Here is a 26049-nt window from a genome sequence, read left to right on the forward strand (position 1 = left end):
GCGGGACCATGATCGGAGGGCAGTACAGCCGGAAGTGTAAGTCGTATAACCTATAGCTGGGGCTGCACAATTAATAATATTTTATCCCAATCACTGTTTTTGCCTCTGTTTAATTAAAGGAATACTCCACCCTAAGATGAAAAAATATCTCACAAATTACTTATCCTCAAGGCATCCTATATGGTGGCTGAGAATAAAACACATGCAAATAGAAAAAAACACCAGCAAATAAAAATAACCAACGTTATCAGTTTGACAACACATGTGCTGCAAACCCCCACAACACAACCAAGTACAGAAACACACTGCAAATCCTCACAACACAACCAAACACAGAAACACGCTGTAAATCCTCACAACACAACCAAATAGCACAGATCACAAAATAAATGTTTCAAGGGGACCACAACAAGTGACAAACCCGTCTGGAACTGCTTATTGTTCGATGTCTTTTCGTCAGTGGTGTTGATGTGTGTCGATGACCTGAAAGGTGAGTTGTTTGTTTATTTTATCATTGTTTGTTTATGATTCCTTGGCCTTTTGGATATTATTATCCTAAATAATCTGATGAAATACACAGTTAACTGTAAAACGTTATTATGTTAACTGGCAAAGCCAAGGAATCATAATCAGGATGTTAAAATAAACAAAAAACTCACCTTTCAGATCATCAACAACACCACTGATGACTAGACACTGAACAAGCAGTCCCGGGGTCGTCACTTGTTGGGGTCCCCATGAAACATTTATTTTGTGGTCTGTGCTATTTGCAGTGTAAATGAATTGGTTGTGTTGTGAAGATTTGCAGCTTGTGTTGTTTAACTGATGAAGATGTTTTCTTGATTTGATGGTGTTTTTTATATTTGCATATGTTTTCTTCAGTTGCAGTGCGTTGAACTTTCTGGGCCACTGTGATCCGCGGTGTGACTTACATCTTTCAGCTGATCAGAATCATTGTTCAATCACTGGCTTTTGGTAATAGCCAAATATTTGTTTAAGAGTCAACTTCAGACGCAAGGCTGATATTTTAATTGTTACATTCATAAGTTTTGGATTCCATGACTGGTCCCCGGCATAAGTTATTACTGTGTGAGGCAGAGGTGGGAACAATTCACTGATGAGATTCTAGGATGTGTTTTAATTATATTGATGCATGGTTTTTTTAGATGCTGCTGTGAATGGTAGTATTTTAAAATGTACTAAATTGCCTTTTCTGTCTTTCTTTCTTTACTCTTTTGTAGGTGTGCAGCCGAGGAATCTGCATAGACCCACCAGTGAACTATTCTACATGAGTAATTCTGTTATTCCTGTTTCCTGTTTTTTTACTTGAATGAATTTCGATTAAATGCAATATACACATTCAAATCAAATAATATTAGTTCTTTGTTTGGTCAGGCACAGTTTTACATTGTAACTGAGGTTTGAAATGGTTTGACAGTGAATTTTCCATAGTAAGATTAAGTACACATTAAGTTCACCCACAGAAATCAATGATGAAATTAATAAATGGGACCCAACTCTCGCCCACTGTGACCCCCATAACAACCCCATATGGGGCCTTTTTGTAGCCAACTTTGGCCCTATTTTTAACACCTATTTGGGACCCAAATGGGCCCATATAAAGAAAACCTATACAGGCCCCACTTAGAGCCCACTATGGACCCATCAGTCGCCTCTCTGGGCTAACACACATGGGGCTTATGTGGAGCCGATGGACAAATTTCTCTGGCCCCATTTGGGTTGCCCATGCAGGGCCCAAGTGACAGCCAATTAAAAACCCACATGAAAATGTTAGCTGGGTTAGAGGGTCCTGGAATTCAAGCTACTTTACTTGCATATTATAATAATTAAAATTTTGGAATGCATACATTTTACCTTCAGACCCCAGGTTTGGGGAAATTCTGTCCTACTTGGGGAAATTCTGTCCTACTGACATAAGGGTTGCCCTGGAGAAGATCCTTACCAGGTGTTCTAGGTGACTTTTGGTTTATAGGTCACATCCTGTCCCAAGAAAGGGTTTGCAAAGCTTTTATCACTTTGAATTTACAAGTGTTTACGATGGTTTCGGTATTTAAGGAAATTTGGCGAAACAAGCATTTTGTAGTCAGAACTTCTCTGTGTGTCTCTATTGCCAGGTATAGTGACTCTTTAACATTTCTTTAGTAAACTGCATTGTTAAAATATTTGGTTTTATGCTGATCATGTCATGCTTCTATTATTTGTTTTAGATGTGACATTTGTTTATTGTTTATTGCCTGGCGAATAAATGTAAAATTCTTGATTAACTCTGAAACTTCCTGAAATCATTTATATCTAGTTGATTATGTAGCCTGGTGTTACCACAAATCTATGACCAGGATAGTACAAACTGAAGGCTCATAAACGGATGGAGCATAGAGCACAACGTCTGAGTCCTTCTGATTTCTGACTATCACTGATTTAGCAAGTTATAACTAAGTGGCTAAATACAGTATTCTTTATGCATGAGCAAGCATTGAGAGGCCTACTTAAAGAATATTAGTTTACCGTTATATCCTCTGACTAAGATTCGGACTGGCCAATGTTCCTCCTTGCGCAGGTATCGTTAGCCAAGCACAAGGTTCTAAGCGACTCCGGATCCATAACGAATGATTAATTGAAAAGACAGAATGCAACCAATAAGGTGATCATCTTAAATGAGAGATATTCAAGTTAAATCTTTATTATAAATTGGAGCCAGAATAGAGGTAAAAATTTGATTCATGTAACAAAGTGCAATCCATTTAAGTAATCTTTTACAGCTGCGTGAGAAGGACTAACTTACATAACTTACAAGCATACCTTCACCCACACCAGTGGATTTCGTCATTGGGCCATTGGGTGGGCACCTTACATCTTACTTAGATTTTAGTTCTGTGTTGCTTTGCGTCATTTTGTCTTGTATTATGGAGCACTTCGGTCCTAAAGCAATATTGTTTTGTTTTACTGTGTACTGCACCAAATGTACAGCATCTTATTAAAATGACAATAAAAACAATTTATTTGACTGTAGGAGCTATTTTCAATTTCTTGTACATTTAGATAGATAGATCTCCTCAGATTAGAAATCCTCTATAATTCCTGAGGAACAGGAAATGGCAGCACTGGAGAGCAAAAATCTGTTAAGCGCTGGGCAGGTTTAGATTCCGCATGTGAGCACTTCTTCTTCTTCTTCTTCTTCTTCTTTCGGCTGCTCCCATTAGGGATCGCCAAAACGTATCATCCGTCTCCATACCACTCTGTCCTCTACATCTGCCTCTTTCACACCAACTACCTGCATGTCTTCCCTCACCACATCCATGAACCTCCTCCTTGGCCTTCCTTTTTACCTCCTACCTGGTGGCTCCATCCTCAGCATTCTTCTACCAATATAATTCATGTCCCTTCTCTGCACATGTCCAAACCATTTTAATCTCGCCTGTCCCTCTAATAAACTCATTTCTAATCTTGTCCATCCTCGTCACTCCCAACGAAAACCTTAACATCTTCAGCGCCGCTACCTCCAGCTCCACCTCCTGTCTTTTACTCAATGCCACTGTGTCTAATCCATACAACATCGCAGGTCTCACCACATACCTATAAACTTTCCCTTTCATTCTTGCAGATACCCTACTATCACAATCACTTCTGTCGCTCTTCTCCACCCACTCCACCCTGCCTGCACTCTTTTCTTTACTTCTCTAACACACTCTCCATTACTTTCCACTGTTGACCCCAGGTACCTGAACTCCTCCACCTTCTCCAGCTCTTCTCCCTGCAACCGCATCACTCCACTGCCCCCCTTCTCTCCAGCACATATCTCCACCTCTCCAGGCTCTTCTCAACCTGCTCCCTACTCTCACCACAAATCACAATATCATCAGCAAACATCATAGTCCAGGGAGACTTCTGTCTGACCTCGTCCGTCAACCTGTCCATCACCACTGCAAACAGGAAAGGGCTCAGGGCCGATCCTTGATGCAGTCCAACCTTCACCCTGAACCAGTCTGTCATACCTACTGCACACTTCACTGCCGTCACACTGTCCTCGTACATGTCCTGCACCACCCTCACATACTTCTCTGACACACCTGACTTCCTCATACAATACTACAACTCCTCTCTTGGCACTCATACGCTTTCTCTAAATCCACAAATACACAATGCAATTCCTTCTGTCCTTCTATATACTTCTCCATCAACATCCTCAAAGCTAATAAGGCATCTGTGGTGCTCTTCCTCGGCATGAAACCATACTGTTGCTCACGGATGGTCACCTCTTCTCTCAGCCTGGCTTCCACTTCTCTTTCCCATAACTTCATGGTGTGACTGATCAACTTAATTCCCCTGTAATTACTGCAAGTCTGCACATCTCCCTTATGATCGGTACCAGCACAGTTCTTCTCCATTCCTCAGGCATCCTCTCACCTTCACAAAGTGTCATGGTTTGGGGCATGTTTTCTGCAGCAGGAGTTGGGCCTCTTTTACAGCTACATGGCAAAGTGAATGCAAATGTTTTATCAGAACCTTCTTCAACAACATATGGTTCCTTCCCTGCGTTCATCACCCAATCGGCCCGCAGTGTTCATGCAGGACAACGCTCCATGTCACACAGCAAAACGGGTACAGCAGTTCCTTGAAACTGAAAACATTAAAATAATGACATGGCCTGCCCAGAGTCCTAATCTCAACCCAATAGAGAACCTCTGGAAAATCCTTGGCGACAAAGTTATGGCCAAAAGACCCACTATTCAGCTTTCACCGAACTGTGGAGGAGACTGGAAGAAGAGTGGACCAAAATCACACCAGAGCAGTGTGAGTGACTAGTGCTGTCCTGTGGCCGCAGATGTGCTGAAGTCATTCAGAGCAGAGGCCTGTACACTTCCTACTATTTGATGACTGTTGTTAACCTTCAGAAAATTGTGTTGTAATCTTTTTCCATGCTACAGTCATTGTTGTTCTCTAATTTTGATCAGTGTGTTTTCTGCAAAATAATGTTTTTTTGGAAATGCCTTAGTTATTTTGTGGAAAAGGTGTTCTGGTAGCATGGTATAGACAGGACAAAAATTTCTTCAACTGTTGAGCAGTGAAGATGACATTATTTTAGAATTGTTCAATTGTCAGATGGCTACCCTATAGATTTTTAAAAAAAATTTGCAACCAAATTAGCCCCTATTCTTCTTGATATGTTTGAGGACTCTTTTGTAAGGGGACGCTTGCCGCAAACTTTGAATGAAGCAAACATAATTCTATTGTTAAAACCTGGCAAAGATCCTGTAAAATGTAACTCTTACAGGCCAATATCACTCCTTAACGCCGATACTAAAATCTTGTCAAAAATCCTTGCATTACGTTTAGATACACTAATAGGGAATTTAATTTCTGGCGACCAAACGGGTTTTGTCAGAGGTCGTTATTCTTTTAGTAATATTCGGAGATTGCTGGGGGTAATCCACTCATCGAAACTTGCTCAGGGCCCTATACCCCAGGTTGTTATTTCACTAGATGCCAAAAAAGCGTTTGACAGGGTTGAGTGGAAGTATTTATTCTCGGTGCTGGAAAGATTTGGCTTTGGAACATATTTTCTCTCACTGGTTAAGTTACTATACTTCTCTCCTGTGGCATCGATAATTACAAATGGGGTACGTTCAAAGTCTTTTCCTCTATCAAGGGGTACGAGACAAGGGTGCCCTCTTAGCCCTTTACTTTTTACTTTAGCCATCGAATCCATAGCGTTAAGATGCTCGAAGCATTTTACTGGCATTAGCAGTAGAAACATAGAACATAGGGTATCTTTGTATGCTGATGATATGTTGTTGTATCTTTCGGACCCGATTGTAGGTATTCCACAAGTAGTTAAGATTTTGGATCAATTTGGTGAATTCTCAGGTTATAGATTAAATTTCTCAAAAAGTGTTTTATTCCCCGTGAACAGTAGGGGCCTCCAAATTTCAGGGAACGATATACTGTTTCAATTGTCTGTATCAGGTTTTAAATACTTGGGGATAAATATCTCACAGGGTTTTCCTAACCTTTACAAAGAAAACTTTGCTTCTTTAATTGACAAGTTAAAACTTGATCTCAAAAAATGGAATCTGCTGTTTCTTTCTCTTGCAGGAAGAATTAATTGTGTAAAAATGAACATTCTATCGAGGCTCTTGTACTTGTTTCAGTGTGTCCCAGTCTTTTTACCTAAGTCCTTTTTTTAGAACATAGACAGCCTAATCTTGTCATTTAAATGGGGTGGGAAAACACCTAGGATTCGGAAGGAATTCCTCCAAAGACAAAAAATTCAAGGGGGATTAGCACTACCTAATTTCAGATACTATTATTGGGCTGCAAACATTTCAAAAGTACTCTATTGGCTTAAAGACCCCAATGATGTTTGGTGCATTTCAGAAGCGTGTTCTTGTACCTCTTCATCCCTCCCTGCTTTAGCTTTATCCAAACTGCCCCTTTCGTATTTCATCATATACGCTATGCCCAGTTGTAGCAAATACCCTCAGGATCTGGTTTCAATTCAGACAGTGTTTTGGTTTTAGAGACTTCTCCATAGCCGGCCCTATAACCAAGAACCACCTATTCCTCCCGGGTCAACTGGACTCAGTTTTCAGTCAGTGGCAACGTTCGGGTCTTGTCAGATTTAGTGATCTTTTTATAGATAATGTTTTTGCCTCGTTCTCAACTCTTTCTTCAAAATATGGTCTGCCAGGATCACACTTGTTTAGATATTTTCAAGTTCGTCATCTAATCCAAAGCCACTGTCCCACATATCCCTCCGTCCCTCCTAGTGCAGAAATGGATACAGTTCTAAATATTTCAATACACTTGAGGGGAGTAATTTCCAAAGTGTATGACACTTTAATGTCAGTAAAAAATATAGATCTGAACAAAATCCATGCGGAATGGAAAAGGGATTTGGGAGTGGACATAGAAGAAACCTGGAAAAATGCATTATTCAGGGTAATTGGGACGACCTCCTGCACTCGTTTGGGCTTGATTCAGTTCAAGGTCCTTCACAGACTTCATTACAACAAGGTTAAGCTGTCCAAAATATACACCAATGTAACTGATGCGTGTGAGCGTTGTCGCTCTGCTGGGGCATATTTGGCTTTGGACTTGCCCCAGACTGTTTGATTACTGGACAACTATATTTAAAATCTTGTCTGAGTTGTATATTAGGGATATTAAGCCTAGTTTTGAAATGGCAATTTTTGGAGTACCTGAGCAAGGTACAGTCATGCCCAGGAAGTGTCAGGATGCTTGTGCTTTTGCGTGTCTTCTGGCTCGGAGAAGAATATTGCTTGATTGGAAATCAAGTAAACCACCTTTAGTCTCACTCTGGCTTAAAGATTTGATGCTATTTTTGAAATTGGAAAAAAATAAATACTCACTTAGAGGGTCCACCAAACTTTTCTATCTAGTATGGACTCCATAGAAATTTGCTTTAACATCTCAAGGAGCACTGCGCAAGCGATAATATTGAAATGGAAGGAGTATCAGACCACTCCAAATCTACCAAGACCTAGCCGTCCCTCTAAACTGTCAGCTCATACAAGGAGAAGACTGATCAGAGATGCAGCAGCCAAGAGGCCCATGATATATATATATATATATATATATATATATATATATATATATATATATATATATATATATATATATATATATATATTGTAACTCTTGTATATATTTTGTAAAATAAAGAATAGTTAAATTTTTTCAAATAAAAGTAATTGTAAATGTTGAGGTGTGCAGAGGTGTTTTGTGATATTTAATAATATGCTAATAGTAATCTGTGCTTGAAGTTGTTGTGTTTCAAATAAAAGTTATTTTTGTAATGTGTCGGATGCTCTCTCTCTCTCTTTGTGTGTTTGTGTTTTTTTTTTTGGGGGGGGGTTGTTTTTTTTACAGCGTGTAGTAAATGTATTTTATTGATGTGATCACAGAAGATATGGGATTCACTGTTGTCCAAAAATAAAATCATGACTAGTATTATATAAAGCTGTTTAAATGAAAACATGTCTGTCACAGGCTTATTGTGTAAATTATGGATTTTAGCATAAAATGGGACATATGGTTATGTAAAATAAAGTATTTTTTTTTAAAGAAGTAAGAACATTTTGCATGTGAAGAGAAATTAGTTCATGAGGTAGATTTAAAGTGTAGAAAACTTTGTGTTATGTTCACATGAAAGAGTTGTAAAGAGAAGTGTAAATGAAAATGTAGCTTCTATGAGAAAAGTCAATTAAAATTATATGAAGAGGCTTAAGAAATGTGAGATGTTTATAAACCAAAAATTGTGAAAATATATTCCCATAGATGTATGTTTTTTTTAAGTGTTGCTTTTTGGTTCTATCAATTAAGTAAATGCTTGACTTTTACCTTGAAGTAGTTCACACATCTGTAGAGAGGAGGCAGATGGATAATCCTCTTAACGACTTCTTTTGTGTGTGTGTGCATTATGAGAGCACATTATCAGGTAAATACTGTGTTGATGATCGCTATTAGTGTGAAGGCAGTCTATATGAATAGAGTGTGAATGCTGGCTACATGTACTGTTTGTTTTAGGATCATTATTAGAGCCATCAGGATGTAAAGTTCTGACTATATCAGTGTTAATGCTACATTTCTAAAATTGTCAGGATATACTGTAATTATCATAAACTTTTTGTCCCCTTTATTTTCATGAGGTAATTTAATCTTATTGTATTTTTCTAGTGCTCAAATAAATTATTTATACATTGTCTAAAAGTTTGTCTATTGTGTTGTAATTGTAAAAACTATACAGTGGTTTATTTAAAGACTAAAACCTGTTTGTAGAATACTTATACTTAAGTTTAATTATTAGTATGTATATTGTATGAAACGTATATGTGATAGGAGATCACAATAATTTATATATTTAATTAATAATAGTATATTTGTTATTGTTATTTATAGTGCTTATTTTTTTTTTATTATTATTTTTGCATGAAATTGGGCAAAACATGATAAGGAAAGAAGTAGGGGAAAGTGTTGTTTCAATGTAGGGTCATGTATTGTGCTGTATGAGTTTGTGGTAATTATAGTTGCAGGTAACTATAATTGTTTGTTTTATTATTTAGAGCAATATATATTACTGTGTTTGTAAAAATATATTGAATATGAGTCAAAATGTTTATCAGTGAACATGTTTTTATTTCATTGTGTGGGAATTTGACAAACATATTAAGAATATTAATAGGATATAACAAAGTTACATTTAACATAAATAGTAATGATAAGCATTTGTGTAAGCATTATTAAAGGAAAAAGGATAAATTGTGTCTTTTAACTTTCTGGATATGTGTAGCATAGGTATCTATAAAATACATATATTTTATATTATTACAAAAGCAATGTTTTAGGAATGCTGGAGTTAAAGTTATTAATATACTTTATGTCTGAAATAAAAGGGGTGTGACTTTGTGGTTAGGGGTGTATTTTAGGTGTGTGAGACTCTTTATTGTAATGGGCTTTCAAGGATAAGTTTGTCATAGTGAACTGGTGGTGGTGGTGTTCAGTGCAGTGTAGCTGCAAGTAAAGCGTGCATCACAATACTGTAAAAGGTAAATATTTTGTGTCATGTTTAATGAGTGTAAAGGATTTTTTGGTGATTTTCTAGTGAGATATTTATAAATGCATTATATGTGTTTTGTTGTTGCAGGAAAATGGCATTTACAAGTCCGTCCAAAATTCCATGTGTGGAAGGGGAAGAGTTTGTGTTATTAAGAGATCAGTTTTGCTTATTAGCAGTGAGTATTATGCATTTTATATTGTGTTAAATATATTTGTATTAACACTATAGCAGTGTTAATGCTAAATTTCTAAAATTGTCAGGATGTACTGTAATTGGCATATACAGTTATTTTTTTCCTTTTTTTATGAGGTAATTTGTATATATTGTATTTTTCTGGTGCTCAAATTAAGTATTTATACATTGTGTCAAATTTTGTTTATTGTTTTATAATTTGAAAAAACAGTACATTTAGTTACGTAATAAAAATTAGTTTGATGTAGTTTTGGATTTTGTTTCCCCTCAATAATAAAAAACCTTCATTTAAAAACTGCATGTTGTGTTCACTTGTGTTATATTTTACTAATATTTAAATTAGTTTGATGATCTGAAACATTAAAGTGTCACAAACATACAAACAAATAAGAAATCAGGAAGGGGGTAAACACTTTTTTACACCACTGTACATTATTTCTACATGGACCATATATTCTACATATACATATTCTACCATCTACTACACATAGACATCTTACATCCACCACCCCGTGCCTTTAATCACGCTGTGCTGCCCAACCCCAGACTGGGTCGTACCAACTTGCAAAAATTGTGATCCAAACAGAGAGACTGCATTAATTTTTGTGTTTGAAGATTACGATCCTCTGGTGTCTGTCTGTGCAGTTTAGGGGTATAACAGTGTCAGTTGCGGGCCGTGCCTTCAGTGGGGACGTACCCAACTTAATCCACCTCTTAATACCACCACTATCACGTCACAATTATAGAAACCATCAATACAATACAAAAACGCAATATAACAACGTGTGGCATTACAGAGAGAAAGGCATTTCTAGGGTGGCCGAGAAGCGCCAAACACATTAACAATTTAGAAAACAAATTAACAAATTAGAAAACACTAACAAATCCCAAAACATGACAATTCAAACAAACTGGAAAGGTTTTATATATATATATATATATATATATATTCATTCATTTTCTCCCGCTTATCTGTAATTCGGGTCGCGGGGGCAGCAGTCTAAGCAGGCCCCCGCCTTCGACTGCTGCCCAATACTCACAGCACCGTCCCTTACGGTCCCTCCTGCAGGTGGTGAGCCAACGGGAAGGCGGCCCCACGTCACGGACCTTGATATTTCCCTCGTAAGGGACCCACGGAGCATAGAGGGTTAAGGGCCTTGCTCTAGGGCCCAAGAGTGGCAGCCTGGCGATACCGGGGCTTGAACTCCAGACCTTCCGATCGGCAACCCAGCGCCTTAACCGCTGGAGCCACCACTCCCCATATATATATATATATATTTTTATTAAACAATTAGCCATAAACAAACAACGTGGCAATAACAAGTACAATTTACATTACAATACACAGAACAGGTGCATGAAAATACAAATATATACACATATATTTAGGGGAAAGAGGGAAAAAAATTGATAAATAAATAAAATGTATAATAATAATAAAATTATTAATTACTTTTTCTGCGACTCTTTAGGCTTGTAGCGGTTCAGCTTTCTGTTCCTGTCTTTGATGTCCAGATTCGTCTCATCTTGCTGCTGTTTCTCATAGTCAGATCCCAAAGTGCCATCAGCTGAGCTACATGTTTCTCTAATTGCTTTTCTTCTGTATCTTACAGTGATTCACGGTATCCTGGAGCTCTCGAATGGAGGAGAGGAACATATTAGAACTCCAAACCATATCTAGTTCAACCTTCTTTTTTTTCCTGATCCCATTTATTTCTCTCAAAATTCAAAGTTGCATTCAGCTGAGCAACATGGTCCTCCAGTTGCTCCTGGTATCTCATCAGATGATCTCTCTCATGCTCTGCTCTATTTTTCAACTCCTCACAGTGATTTAGAGAATTCTGGAGCTCTCTGATGGTCTGGAGCTGTAAATTGTTATTCTTCTCCATGTCTAGTTCGGCCTTCTTTCTTTCCTCCTTCCACTTATTTCTCTCAAATTCCAAAGTGGCCTTCAGCTGAGCAACATGTTCCCCCTGTTGTTCTCGTTCTATAATCAAATTATCTCGCTCATGCTCTGCACAATTCTTCTCTTCCTCACACTGATTCAGGGAATCTTGAAGGACTCTGATGGTTTGAAGCTGTAAGATGGTCCTCTCCTGCATGTCTTGTTTGGCCTTCTTTATTTTTACCTCCCATATATTTTTTTCAAAATCAAAAGTGGCCTGCAGCTGAGCAACACGTTCCTCTAGTCGCTCTTGGTGTCTCATAAAATTATCTTTTTCATGCTTTGCAGTTTTTCTCAGTTATGTCCTGTTCCTGCTGCTTTTCCTCAGAAGCCAAAGTAGCCTCCAGCTTGTGCACCGTCTGTAGCAGAATGGCTTTCTATTCTTTCTCTTTTGTTATCTTCTCTATCATCAGATTAGAAAATGCATCCAAGTCTTTTACAACTTTCTCTATGTGTTCCAGCTTCTCCTTCTTTTCAGCAATCTGTTCATAATTCCTCTCTCTTCTGGTTTAAAAAATTTCTCTAAACCTTCTGAAGAGCACCATGTTTATGTGTCTTTACTCACACGCACAAACCTCGGAAATGAGAAACAGAGACGCATTCTGACTTACATACAGGTTGCCCTTTTGTGACGTCACAGAGAGATGCTCCGCCCTCTTTCTGTGACGTCACCCCTGTCTTTCTCGCTCTGTCTCTTACACGCAGTTGTTTTTTGTTTTTTGTTTCCCCTTTTGAATCAGAGGAGACCGAAAGCAAGGCAATATCTACTCACTATGCGCATGCGCACATTACAGAGGGAAAGTGCGGACAAAATAATGGCGTCTTCACAACTTTTCTGTTGTTCCTGAGAGAAGAGCGATATTACAGCCATAAATAAGATAAAAACGGCTGTAAACTGTGTATAAAGCGAGTGAAGGTCAGCGGGACTCCATGCTCCCTGAGGACGGACCGGGGCTAGCTTAGCATGCTAACTTCAGTAGATATCTCTGTTAAATAATACACAGAGGTTTTTAAAGTCCAAACTGTCATTGATTCACATTCTGTTGATATTTGTATTTAATTGATGAGTGTTTAAACTACACTTATTACATAGAGCTCCATAGAGAAAGCAGTTAGTACGCGGTATTTGATAGTAAACGGTCCGAGTTGAGAACCGGAAGTTGACCGGAGTGACTCTATGAATGTTGCAGTATCATAAATGACCAGTAGGTGGCAGTGTGATGTGTATTAGAGCTCACTGTCACAGCAGGTAATTAGAAGTAGTGGAGCTCTAATGACGTCATTAATAGTGAGGACAAGACACACAGCAGTTTGGGATTCTTTTATTGACTTTATTGATTAATTGATTTCGAGTTCCCTTACGAGGGAAATATCAAGGTCCGTGACGTCGGAGTGACGTGGGGCCGCCTTCCCATGGGCTCACCACCTGCAGGAGGGACCGTAAGGGACGGTGCTGTGAGGATTGGGCAGCAGTCGAAGGCGGGGGCCTGCTTAGACTGCTGCTCCCGCGACCCGAATTACGGATAAGCGGGAGAAAATGAAGAATGAATGAATGAATTAATGAATGAATGAATGAATGAATGATATGGAGTTTGATTCTGTTTCTGAACAAAGTAAGTTCATGTGTATGGAGTAAAAACAACCTGTACATTTCTCACTTCCAGACAGTATTATGAGATGTTCATCTGCTGGAAGTTCATGTTTAATGCTGCATGTTTTATAGGATTTATGAGCTGAAATAAATGTTTTTTTACTTTTAAATGTTTTCTTTTACCCAACTGGTGCATTTTTATCTATATGCTTCAGATGAGTTTTATAAAAAACACATGTTTACTACTTATTAAAACTAAACAGCACTGAATTCTCCTTAAATAAACTCAAGTTTACTGAAGTAAATACATTTACTTATATGAAAATAAACCCGGTTTCTTGAACCCTGTTCGGTTTCAGCCCCACTTTTGGGCCTCACAGCTGAAAATGACCTTCCTGACTTTCAGTGGTAAAAGTTCCTGACAACAGTGTGCTACACACACAATTTACAACTCTTTTGAAAGAACACACTTTGGGCTTTAAATCATCCATAGATGCTGAAGTTCCTTAGAAAAAAATGTGTAAGTCATAAAATTTTTTTGTATTATTATTTATAAATACATGAATTCGGTCCTGAAGCAATCCAGAATAGTGACAGGTTAAAAGTGATGGGTGTGATTTAAAGCAGCCATTTGTGGAGAAGGACATGTTTATTCCTTTAAGGGGGCATTTAAGAAGGAAAGAAATTGTTCCATGTCCATTCAGTGGCTGCACATTTCAAACCAATGTGTATTCCACATATAATGCACACAAATGCAGAGAACACCAAAAAGCCTCAGATTTTGATCCATCATATGTGGTGCAGAATGTCTCAAATACAATCCAGTATAGTGACATTAAACATTATGCAGTGCAACGTTCAGGTGAAAATAAAACTGCCCCAGCAGCAGATAGTAGCAGTAAGGGATTAGGAGAGCAGTACAATTTTGCTGCATTCATCTTGAAAATGCAAACTATTCTCCATGTGTCACAGAGGGCAACACAGAAAATCATTAAGCATATTGTTTTCACTGTCAGAACCTTTTGTGAGGAAATCTGTATTCAATACACTGAAAAAAAAACCCAAATCTCTTTACATACTGATCAACTTGTAAGTGAAATTGTACAGTGTCAGATAGTCCATGACATCTGAGGGGCAACAGCTAAATGGATAAAATCCTATTATGAGGAGAAATTTCCATTAGTTGAACCTAGTTAGTTGAACATTAATGAGTTATCACAGTCTACCTTTATGTATGTGCCAATTATCTCATCTTTGCAGTTGTTGCTTAAAAAACAAGATGTACTTGAGAAAATTCAAGCAACCACTTCACAGTCACCTGGACAGTATTCATCATACAGCGATGCCTCATACTACTACGAACATTTTCTATTATCAATTGAGGGTTAGCAATATTTCTATATAATAATATGTTGATGATTTTGAAATTGCAAATCATCTGGGGACATACAAAAAAAATAGACAAAGTCTGTGCGGTTTATTGGATATTAGCTAACCTGCTAGTAAAATATCATTCTGTCCTCCATATGAAAAGGTTTTTGCACCTCTCCTGAATGACTTAAAAACTCTAAAAGCAGTGGGTGTTTACATTGAAACATCTGGTGACTGCCTAAAAGGCACAGTTTATTCTGTTGTAGCTGATAACCCTGCTGCTCATGCGCTAGCTGGTTTCAGTGAGAGTTTCAGATCAAATTATTTCTCCAGATTTTGTCTCGCCATTCAAACAGAAATGCAAAACTCATATGCAATTGCTGGTAGTTTTGAAACGTGAACAAAAGATCAGCATGATCAACTTGTTGAAAAATACAAAACAATTAAAGTGATTGTAATTATGGTTTAAAACACAGTTGTGTTCTGTCTGATCATCTATCCTATTACCACCCTGTCACAGGATTTCCACCTGATATCTTACATGACCTGCTGGAAGACATTGTTCCTGTGGAGTTGGCACATTCTTTAAAAGGTTTGATTAAGGTTTAATTCCCTTCCAGCACTCAGATAAGGTTGATCATCCTCACCCAATTCCACAAAATTTTGTCCATGGTGGAACAATTGGAGGGAATGGGCATGAGAACCACACTCTTCTTAGACTGCTGCCTGTTCTTATTGGGTCCAAAATCCCATAAGGTGATACATTTTGGAATGTACTAATGGATTTGGAAGATATAGTAGAACTTGCTGTGTCTCATACTTTCACATATGAAACTATTCAGTACATGACTTGTAACATTTCAGATCAAATGCAGCTACTTCAAGTAGTCTTGCCCAGCTTACGATTTCGACCAAAGCATCATTATATTAAGCATTATCTCAAAAAGTGCTTTGGTCCTTTAGTGCATCTCTGGACAATGTGATTTGAGGGGAAGCATAACGTGTTCAAATTGTTCAGAATACTCATAACTACAAAAATGTAGTGATAAAAAACTGGTGTTCGTGGTGCCTTCCCTAAGTTTAAAGAGATCAAAAACACATTACTCATTAAAGACAATATCTACTTTTTACTCAAAAACTATGAAACATTGTATGTTGAGCATTTAAGATCAAATGAGCTCATAGAATATACAAACAAAGGTCATACAGTGAAATTTGTGTTTCAGCTAATAGACCAAATGCCAATATTCGCCTATAAAATATCAGGCGTTTTATTCCAGTGTCTGAATTAAAAAGCAGAACCATAACAAACTCTGTCCTCTACCTTTTTTCGCAGTCAACTGATAAACGATAAGCATCTTTTTGGACCATTTGGAAACTCTAGTAATCACTTTCGTGGACACAAAGGTCAACATAGTGATAGGTAATGTGTATTTCACATTCATTTATACACATTGGTGTGTGTTGTGAGGATTATTTGGTTTTTATATATATTATTTCAATGTAAGAGTAAATTCTTACATATGCAAAGTGTTTTAAAAGTTCACATTAAGTTGACCTTAAAGGAATATTGTGATATGTTAAAATTCTTTCCTGATCGAAGCTGACCGATTGCTGCTGTTTATATTTAAATTCCCCAGAATGCCAAACATTTTTCTAAATGCTGTGGCTTATTTATCAGCTTTGTGCAATACTTTAACATGAGAACTGGGTATGCATTAATGAAAATGATGAGTAATTGAGAACCTGTGTTCTAACAATAAGGGCAATATACATATATTGATATTTAAGGGTCGTGTAGGCATTTGGTGCATGTTGACTCTTGAAAATACTTTTTGTGTTTCATGTTACAGTTCTCTCCAATACAGTGCAATTAAAGTGGCTGATGTACTGAAACTGAGGGTCATACTAGATGATGACAACGCTGAGAGGCTGATTTTGCCCTCTCGTCCTGAGAATGTACATGGCCTCATTGTTGAAGTTAAAGAACTTGAATTTTTACTTTCAGCAGTTTAAAGAAACCGAGTTTGACAATGCACTATGCAATCTAGTTAATATCGAGGACCTAGCCTCCCGAGCGACTTTTAGACTAGTTAAACTGGTTGAAACAGATCTGAGTTCTTCCAGTTTAGACGACACAATGCTACTGTCTGATAGATTAGCAGATTCACCAGAGCACCTTAGCCGTTGGCCAGAGGTCTTTGTTGTTCCCCCATTCTCATATGAGTTCGAGTACACTCTAAGATAAGGCCACGCTGCATTTTTGACAGAGGGAAAACTTTAAAGCTGACAAGGGATCAAAAACACAACATACTTGATGTGATGGCTGTTGAAATGTATAAGCATAAAGCCTATCCTAGTTCCAAACAGATTGGCAAGGTTGCAAAAACTCGACTATTCAAGCACCCCTGTCTAAAAGAAAAGGTTCCACAACAGGTTATGAGGGTTGAAAGAACAGCCTCTGCTTCAAAATGGGCAACTACAGGACCAAACTGTCCAGGGCTGACATAAAGGGTGTGGCTGTGAATGAAGGAAAGTCAAGCAGGACAAATCCAGAAGGTTTAGCATCCAGGGCCAACATCAAATGACTCAGAAGAGGGGAAATTAATTTCCTTCCCAATTTTCCCTGTGGACGGACTAAGGGCATTTTGGAAACCAAGAGGCTTGAGATGGTGGACCAGTTCAAGAAAGCTGTAGAAGGAAAATATATGACTCTCATCCATCAGCATATGCAACACACCTTTCTTTCAGGCATGAAGAAATTTTGAATTCAGCTCCTTCAATTGCTGAACTAAAAGATAGATGTCCTGCACACTTTTGTGAAGCTCGAGTAAGTAAAAAAACTTTTACTAGGACCACATAGTGTCATTCGTCTTTGCAGCACTACTTGAGCTAGAAAAAGTCTTAGTTCATTATGGATTGTTGATTTGTATGTTCTTTTGTTCCCAATGCAACTTTACAGCTCATTTCACAGGATAACAAATCAAAATCTGCCATTTTCTTTCTATGCTGCTCTTGACAAATATACACCTCAGTTTCTGAAACTGTATAAAAAGAGGAAAATAGGATAGAGAAGATGGAAGACTTTTTGATGGCATATGAAGAACATGTAAATATATTTTAAGTGCATTGCATTACATTAAAGTAAATGTGAACACTCAACCCTGAGATCTTTGTGCAATGTATTTGTTTCTGCAAAAGGACAAAAAGGACATCAATGTATCCAGAACAGCAGCCCTGGCAGGCCTTTCACTTTACTTAAAGGAGGACTCCTCACAGATCTTCAACATTTGCAAGGTATTGTTATTGTCTTTTTACATATCTGCAAGTACAATTACCTTATTAAATATTCTGAGGTAAACATTGCTATGAAGATCGGTAAAAGCATTCAGACTACAACTGCACCCCATTATACAGAAAAACAAAGAGCAATAATACATCCCATAAATTTCTTATATTCATTTAAAATGTTAAAAATACTAAATTGCAGAATGCCAGTAATGACAATATGATTATAATAATACAATAATGATTCAGAAATGTATATCTAAAAATTATCTTTCTGATATTATTCTATTTAAAACCATGGATGGTATAATATAAAATTTTTTTTTACATACAGTAGAACCTCGGGTTACGAGAAACTTTGAATACGAGCAAATTGGAATACTAGAAAACATTTGTAATAAATTTTGTATTGGGTTACGAGTGTTGCATCGGCAGCCAGCAAAGATTTTGAGCAAAATTTCTTTTCATTTCCGATGTTAGGGGTTAAAATTTGTACAACAATTACCATTACAAAACCTTTTTTGTATTTCGTGTATATGTGTATTTATGGACTTGTGGAACGCATCAAGTGAATTTCCCTAATTTCTTATGGGAAAATGTTTTTTAGGATACCAGCGTTTTAGGTTGCGAGCTCGCTCCCAGAACGAATTAAACTTGTACCTTGGCTACTACTGTAATTTGTTTTTCCAAATGGCAGATGTACATTTGCACACACACTCACTGAGCATGTATTCTTATTTCAGGATAAGTTGGAAGCCGAGGAGGGAGCAGTGGCTCTGGTGACAGTGGTGAATAAAGACGTGGTGTTTTCTTTAACACTCGCCATGTGTCAATTATCTTTGAGATTCAGGTTGTAATGCCCCAAAGATTTTGGACTGATTCACTTGTAATTTATTTTGGGCTTATGAACGCTCTACATTTGAGCTACCCTGAGAAGTTAAGTGGCTTTTTTGAGTTCATCCAGGTTTTCTTCTTAAATCTTGATGGTGAAAGGAAGCCGCTCAAACCAAAGTTACAAGCTCTGAGAAATGAGCTGGAGCAAACTATTGAGAGTTGGTAGTTTTTTTGGTTCAACGTTGTTCACTAACTACTGTTAGACTACCGTATTTTCCGGAATATAAGCCGCTACTTTTTTACTTCGCTTTGAATCTCGCAGCTTAAACAATGAAGTGGCTAATATATTAATTTTTCCTGGGTTTTTCCCAGTTTCACAAGCTTCAAGCCAAACTGAGCCCCATAACATTAGACCAATGAAATTGCCGAACAGGTTCAGGTGAACCAATGAAATTCTTTATATTAAATCAGATGTGCTCCCACTGAATCGAGCCACACCACATCATAAATATGGATGAGGTTCCTCTAAAGTTTGACCTGCCGCTCACTCGGACTGTCTACAGGATAGGAGAATCATTTAAACTTTCTTTTCGGCTTCTCCCGTTAGGGGTCGCCACAGCGGATCCTCCGCACGTTTGATTTGGCACATGTTTTACGCTGGATGCCCTTCCTAACGCAACCCTCCCCAATTTATCCAGGCTTGGGACCGGCACTAAGAGTGGCTGGGGATGGTTCCCTGACCGGGAATCGAACCCGGGTCGCAGCGGTGGAAACGCTGCATCTTAACCACTAGACCACCAGGGGACCTCTAGATAGGAGAATCATTTATCATGCTGAAAACAACCTGGCATGAAAAAACACACTTCACCTGTGTTCTGAGCTGCACGGCATCGGGAGAAAAGATTCACCGATGGTGAATTTTAAACGCACGACGATGCCAAAAGATAAACTCCCGAGAGAAATTGTGGTAAAAGGAAGGAGGAAGACGGTGAACAATGACTTTCTTGGTAGGCTACTGTTTAGATACAAGCCGTGTAACAGACACTGTCTTTCGTTAAAGCCTGTGTAAAGTTTATTACTTTCAGTGTAGACACCTGCGGCTTATAGACAGGTGTGGCGTATTTATGTTCAAAATAAAAATCTCTGTCAAATGCCGTGCAGCTCAGAACAAAGGTGAAGTGTGTTTTTTCATGCCCGGTTGTTTTCAGCATGACAAATGATTCTCCTTTCCTGTAGACAGTGCGAGTGAAAGGCAGGTCAAATGTCAGAGGAACCTCATACCATATTTCGATTCAGTGGGAGCCCACCCGATTTAATATAAAGAAATTCATTTATTCACCTTAACCCATTTGGCAATTTCATTGGTCTGATGTTATGGGGCTCAGTTTTTTGGCTTGAAGCTTGTGAAACTGGGAAAAACCCAGGAAAAATCCATAAATTAGCCGCTTCATTGTTTAGACTTTTTGTTGGTCCCCTACTGATTATTCTCCTACTTCCCCCATTCTCTTACCTGATCATTATTATTATCCTCTAATATCTTCCCCTGAGTCTGATCCTGATTGCGCACCCATGTCTTCTGCAGCAGCAATGGCCCACAAACTCTTCTTTCCCAATAAACATGCTTAAGTCTGCCTTGTACGTTGTTTTTGTTTCTCCTACACACTTATAACATTAGTCAGACCCTATTCTACTCTATTTATTATTAACTGATTAGTATTATTTTAATTATACTTGGAGTAATTAGGTTACATGAGTTTGATTAAATATACTATACTAATTATTAGGTCACACGCTAGATAAGGTGGATTAGATCCATCACTCCCTTATCAATTAGTCTCACACTCTATGCTTACTTCTATTTTAACCCATTAACAAACATACATGTCACATAACAAAAATAATTTTATTTATTTATATATTTATAACAAAAAAAATTTAACATAGACAAAAAATCAAAATAAGACAAAAATCGGATATCGAAAAAAACAAAAAACAAAAAACCAATATCAACCAAAATTGACATCATTACCCACCCTCAAAGCATCAACGGATAAGCCTAATCACAACATGATGAACTGGGAGTGGGCGAAAAACCCTGACAGCAACCAAATTTTATGTAAAATTCCCACTCTGCCTGCCAGTGGCGCGACAGTGAACTCACCAGCAAGGTCATCCTCAGTCGTGATTGTACAAGTAACTAACAAATGTGAAAACATAAGAAAATAAAAGTTGATGCAGTCCAGTGCAAAGTGGCTTAACTATGGAATGGGCGATAGTCGTCTGATCCAGTGTGGCAGGGGAGCAGATATAGAATGGTGAGACTGCAGTGCAGACCACACCCCACTGTGATACCTGTAACCACCACCGTGACGTCTGGATGAGAATATCATTGAGTCTGTTCTGACTGTGTGAAATTTGTGACAAAGGATAGGACGACATTTCCAATCACGATGTTTCGCTGTTTCCATAGAACAAAGCCACAGAAGGTGATGGTGTAGTACGTTACAAAGGTGCTTTGCATGACGAATTCCGTGAAGAGAAAACTGTGAGTGCTCGGAGCACCCAGCGAGCTGGCAGGAACTCCAATCGATTGTGCAAGGGTAATAACCCTACGCACATGAAAGATACGGGTGATCAGCTGAAGTCCAGAAGGAAGATCATTGACAGAGTTCTGGATGGAATCTAGCCATATTCCCTCTGGGGAGAACATGTCAGCGTGGAGCAGAATGTCGATCACCAGTCTGAACCGGTCCGCATCAGTTTTCCAAACGAATTCGTCCTTTTCTGCAGGAAACCTGAACCATTTACGGGGTCCATTACGGCACCATTCACCTAAAGGACAGGTGTGCTGCTGCAGGCACCACAAGCAATGCTTTAGAAAAATGGACACAAGGGCATAACAAGCATTGCAGGGACCTCTAAAGGTGTCAAAGTCGAAGCGATACCCCTCAGCACATGCTTTGATGTAGGCACACGTGCCTTGAAGCAGACGCATAACTTTCAGAAGCCTCCTATGTTCACCAGCTGCCATGTTCCTGCACACAGCATGAAATACACACAACAACAACATGATTTATATAAAATATTATCAAAGAATCAAAATTGAAGCGTAGAAAGAGTTTAGTGCTTTTAGTTATAAGGAAACGTTTGTTACAGTCATTTATTCTGATCGACTAGGGCCATAAGCCCTCTATTCAAATCCACATAGATGTTTTGATCCATATCTGTGGAGATGTTTTCTGTAGAAGACTTTTCACCTGCAATTTTATACACTGGAAGCTGTACGTATTGTCTAAACAATGGCAAGGAATTCCACAATAGATAAAACATGCCACGGCTGCAAGGATTATTAAAATTGTAGTCCCAGTCTGACCCTATTCTACTCTATTTATTAGTATATTATGTTAATTATACTTGGAGTAAACAGGTTACATGAGTTTGATTAAAATATGGGTTAAATAGGTTAAATTAAGCTACTTCATTGTATCTAATAGGTTCTATACTAATTATTGGGTCAATTTGTTGGATTAATATAAAAAGATAAACTATAAAAGCTAAGCTTAGCTAGCTGGCTAGTTACCCATGCTAATGTCACTTAATATTTACTTTTTACTTTTCGAGTCTTCTACTAAATAATCTACAATATTTTTCCGTAATTATTTAGACGACTTACCAGGTACCTGTATAAAGAAATGTTCAATAGAAGAGAAGTTGTAATTTTTTTTTAGTTGCTGCTAATCGCTGCTGCTTCTTGCTGCTGTTTGTTTGTTTGGTGGTTGTCAATTTTAGTGTCTCTTTACTTACAATTGGTAAATTCACAAATAAGAAACAAAAGCACGCTCTGATTTAAATAGACGTGTCACACTGTGACATCACACCTAGATGCCCCGCCCTCTGCCTGTGACATCATGTAACTCACTTTTTTTCTCTCTCTCTCTTTCTCTCAATCTCTCTCACACACACACACACACACACACACTCACACACACACACACACACTCACTTTGCGCAAGTACAGATTACAGAGGGACCGCACAATCTGGAAGTTGACCCGAGTGACTATATGAATGTTGTAGAATCATAAATGACCAGATGAAGCTGACTGAGGTGAACCCCTGAAACTAACCCAGGAACAGAGTAGGAACATTCTGACCATCTGCTGGTTTCTATTTTGAGAGACTGCTGAAAGGAAATTTCTTCAACTATCTATGGATTCAGTCTCGGTCGACCTCACTGTTTTGAATAGAAGTGATCGAACTGAACTCTTGAACCGAGTTACTTGAACTGAATCTAAGAAATCAAAATCATCGAATCGAATCTTTTTGAACTGAATTGACCAAACTGAATGGACTGAATTGTTAAAATGAATCTATTAAATAGTTATTTCTGATGTTTTTCTACTAACTGCAGTTGTCAAAAGTTATACTTGATCTATGATGTTATGAGGCTGCATTGGAACTAAACTTTATAGTATTGTGTGCACCAGATGAACCCATGAAGAACTCATGTATTGTAAACTGATTTAATCTCTGTATTATTGTGATTTAATATTTAAACTGATACTGTGAATACTGTTCAATACCTTTTTATTTTATTACTTTAACTTCTGTTCATGTAAAATTGGGTTTAAACAGAATCTTTATTTTATTATCATTTACTTTTGTCCCATTTTCCCAACATTTTATCATGTGGATTTTAATTCTTAGTTACTATAAATTTAAATGATTTCCAATAATAATTCCATAATAGAAACAAAACACACACTATATTTAAGATATTTATTCATTTTGAAGGAAGAAAAAATATTGTTACAATAATCACTGATATTTTTGTACTTTATTATATGTAGGACATGTCCAGCTTGATCTCCTCTTTTTCTTTCTCTGGTTTTCTTTTTCTAGTGCTGAAAGTCATATTGCTGAACAGCTGTACAGCTTCCTCCAGTCACTCTCAGGTTTCCATCCTCATTTCTCTTCCCTCACCTAAGTTTGTTTCCTCAGAGATTTTCTAGGATGCAAAAAAAATATATATCTCAGCCATCAGGATCCCAATCCAGAATAAAGAGGAAAGAAGAAGAGGGGAAACGTATAAAAGATAAAGGCATGTATGCAGCTCTATCACTCATCTCTTTATGAGGATAGTAAAAGCTAATGCAGTGAATGAAACAGGATAATAACTGTATATTACTTAGATTATGCCATGACACCTGCTATGCTCTTACACATAGAGCTTCAATATTCCTTTTTCTCTTTCTGTATACTGCATGACTTGTTTAGTAGCGCTGTGATTTCATTCAAAGTGTAACTGCTTCTCTGTTTGGCATCACCAGCACTGACCACTACTTTAATTTTCATTACTTTCTTCTTCTACTGTTTTTCTAATGTTCAAATACCAGTCTTATGCGTATTGTGTTTTTCAGAATCAGAATCAGAAAGAGCTTCATTGCCAAGTATGTTTCCGTTCACATGGAGTTTGTTTTAGTGACAGAAGCTTCCATTTGCACACTTTTTTTAAATGCTAAATAAAAATAAACATAAATAATAATAAAAAAATTGGCATTGGAGATTTAGTTTTTTGTAACCAATATTTCACTGTCATTTCCTTCTGTTCTCATGCTCTTAACGGAGACACAACGTCACCCAGAAGATTTAATCCCTGATAATACAGAGGACTCCAAACCAGATGAAGTCAAGTCAAGATGCTTTTATTGTCATTTCTACTATACACAGTGGTACACAGTACACAGTAAAAATGAGACAACGTTCCTCCGGAACCCTGGTGCTACACTAAACAATAACATAAAGCTACAACACAACACAAGTTACATAAAGTGCATCGAGTGCAACCTGGTGCAAACAGTGCAGACAAAAAACAGTACAAACAGACAACACAAGACATGACACAAAACCAAGATAGCGCCGACCAGTAAACCTACTGTATACTTGGTTATACAGTACTGTGAACTGTGAAAACTATAAAAACTATACCCGGGAGTGAATATAAGAACACAATGTAGTGCAATACAGCAGCAGTCAAGATGTGCAGAAGACGGCATGTAAACAGTAATACAGTGAAAGGTGCAAAAAACAGTTTAGTACAGTCAAATATAAATAATAATAAATAAATGGTGGTGGAATTAATTGAGATGAGTGATGAGTGTGTGTTAAGTGTTAAGTCCAGGTTGTACAGTTTGATAACACACATTTGAGTGTGTGTGTGTGTGTGTGTGTGTGTGTGTGTGTGTGTATGTGTGTGTGTGTGTGTGTGTGTGTCTGTGTCTGTGTGTGTGTGTGTGTGTGTGTGTGTGTGTGTGTGTGTGTGTGTTCCCTTCAGTTCTGTGTATTAAGTAGCCTGATGGCTTGCGGGAAAAAGTTGCACAGTCTTGATGTGGCGGCCCGAATGTTTCGGAACCGTTTTCCTGATGGCAGGAGTGTGAAAAGTGTGTGTGACGGGTGTGTGTGGTCATCCACAATGCTGTTTGCTTTGCAGGTGAAGCATGTCATTTAAATGTGCATAATAGAGGGAAGAGAGACTCCGATGATCTTCTCAGCCGTCCTCACTATCCTCTGGAGGGTCTTGCGAGACGGTGCAGTTCCCAAACCAGGCAGTGATGCAGCTGCTCAAGATGCTCTCAATGGTAGTCCAAATTTTATGAAGTTAACCCTAAACTATAGGCCTCTTATAAAGATTAACAGGGTTCATCCAGGTGAAACCGTATCATGTACTCATGAAAACACGTTATCTGGTTATCATTAAACTGTATCTGTTGTCAGACGAGAAGAAGGCCGGCATTGCTTCAGTTATTTTGACGATTTATTGTTATAATTTTGTTGTATTTTGATCGAGACACATTCACCTTATAACACACCAATAAAAAAATGGTGAAGACTAATAAGAATTCTGAGAGATAAATAAGAAAACTCTTCACTAACTCTTCTGGCCACAGAAAAGCCAACACATCCTTTTGCATCCTGATACGAAGCCTGAAGTCTTCCAATGTTTGTGAGTCGAAGAATTTGTGTCCAGCGACTGTTCTAGACATCACCAGAACTAGAAATCTGACTGGTTCTGCTCTCGTGAATCCACTGTTGCTGATCATCTAAGCAGTTCTCTCTTAAGCTGTGCAAATATTGGTCTGTTGACCTTAGAAGACTGCCTAAGTGAGAACTCAGGGCTGAATCATGAGAGATCTCACTGAAAGACCATTTATTTTCAGTAGGAAGGAGCCAC

The 26049-nt window shown here is 38.0% G+C and overlaps 1 protein-coding gene across 3 annotated transcripts in view; it reads left to right on the forward strand.

The window, feature by feature from the left end:
- Positions 1 to 26049, forward strand: part of LOC310724284 (uncharacterized protein) — a 699798-nt gene that overhangs the window by 111727 nt on the left and 562022 nt on the right. The window lies entirely within an intron of this gene.

This window comes from Silurus aristotelis, assembly GCF_946808225.1.
Source record: "Silurus aristotelis genome assembly, chromosome: 1".
NCBI classification, from domain to species: Eukaryota; Metazoa; Chordata; class Actinopteri; order Siluriformes; family Siluridae; genus Silurus; species Silurus aristotelis.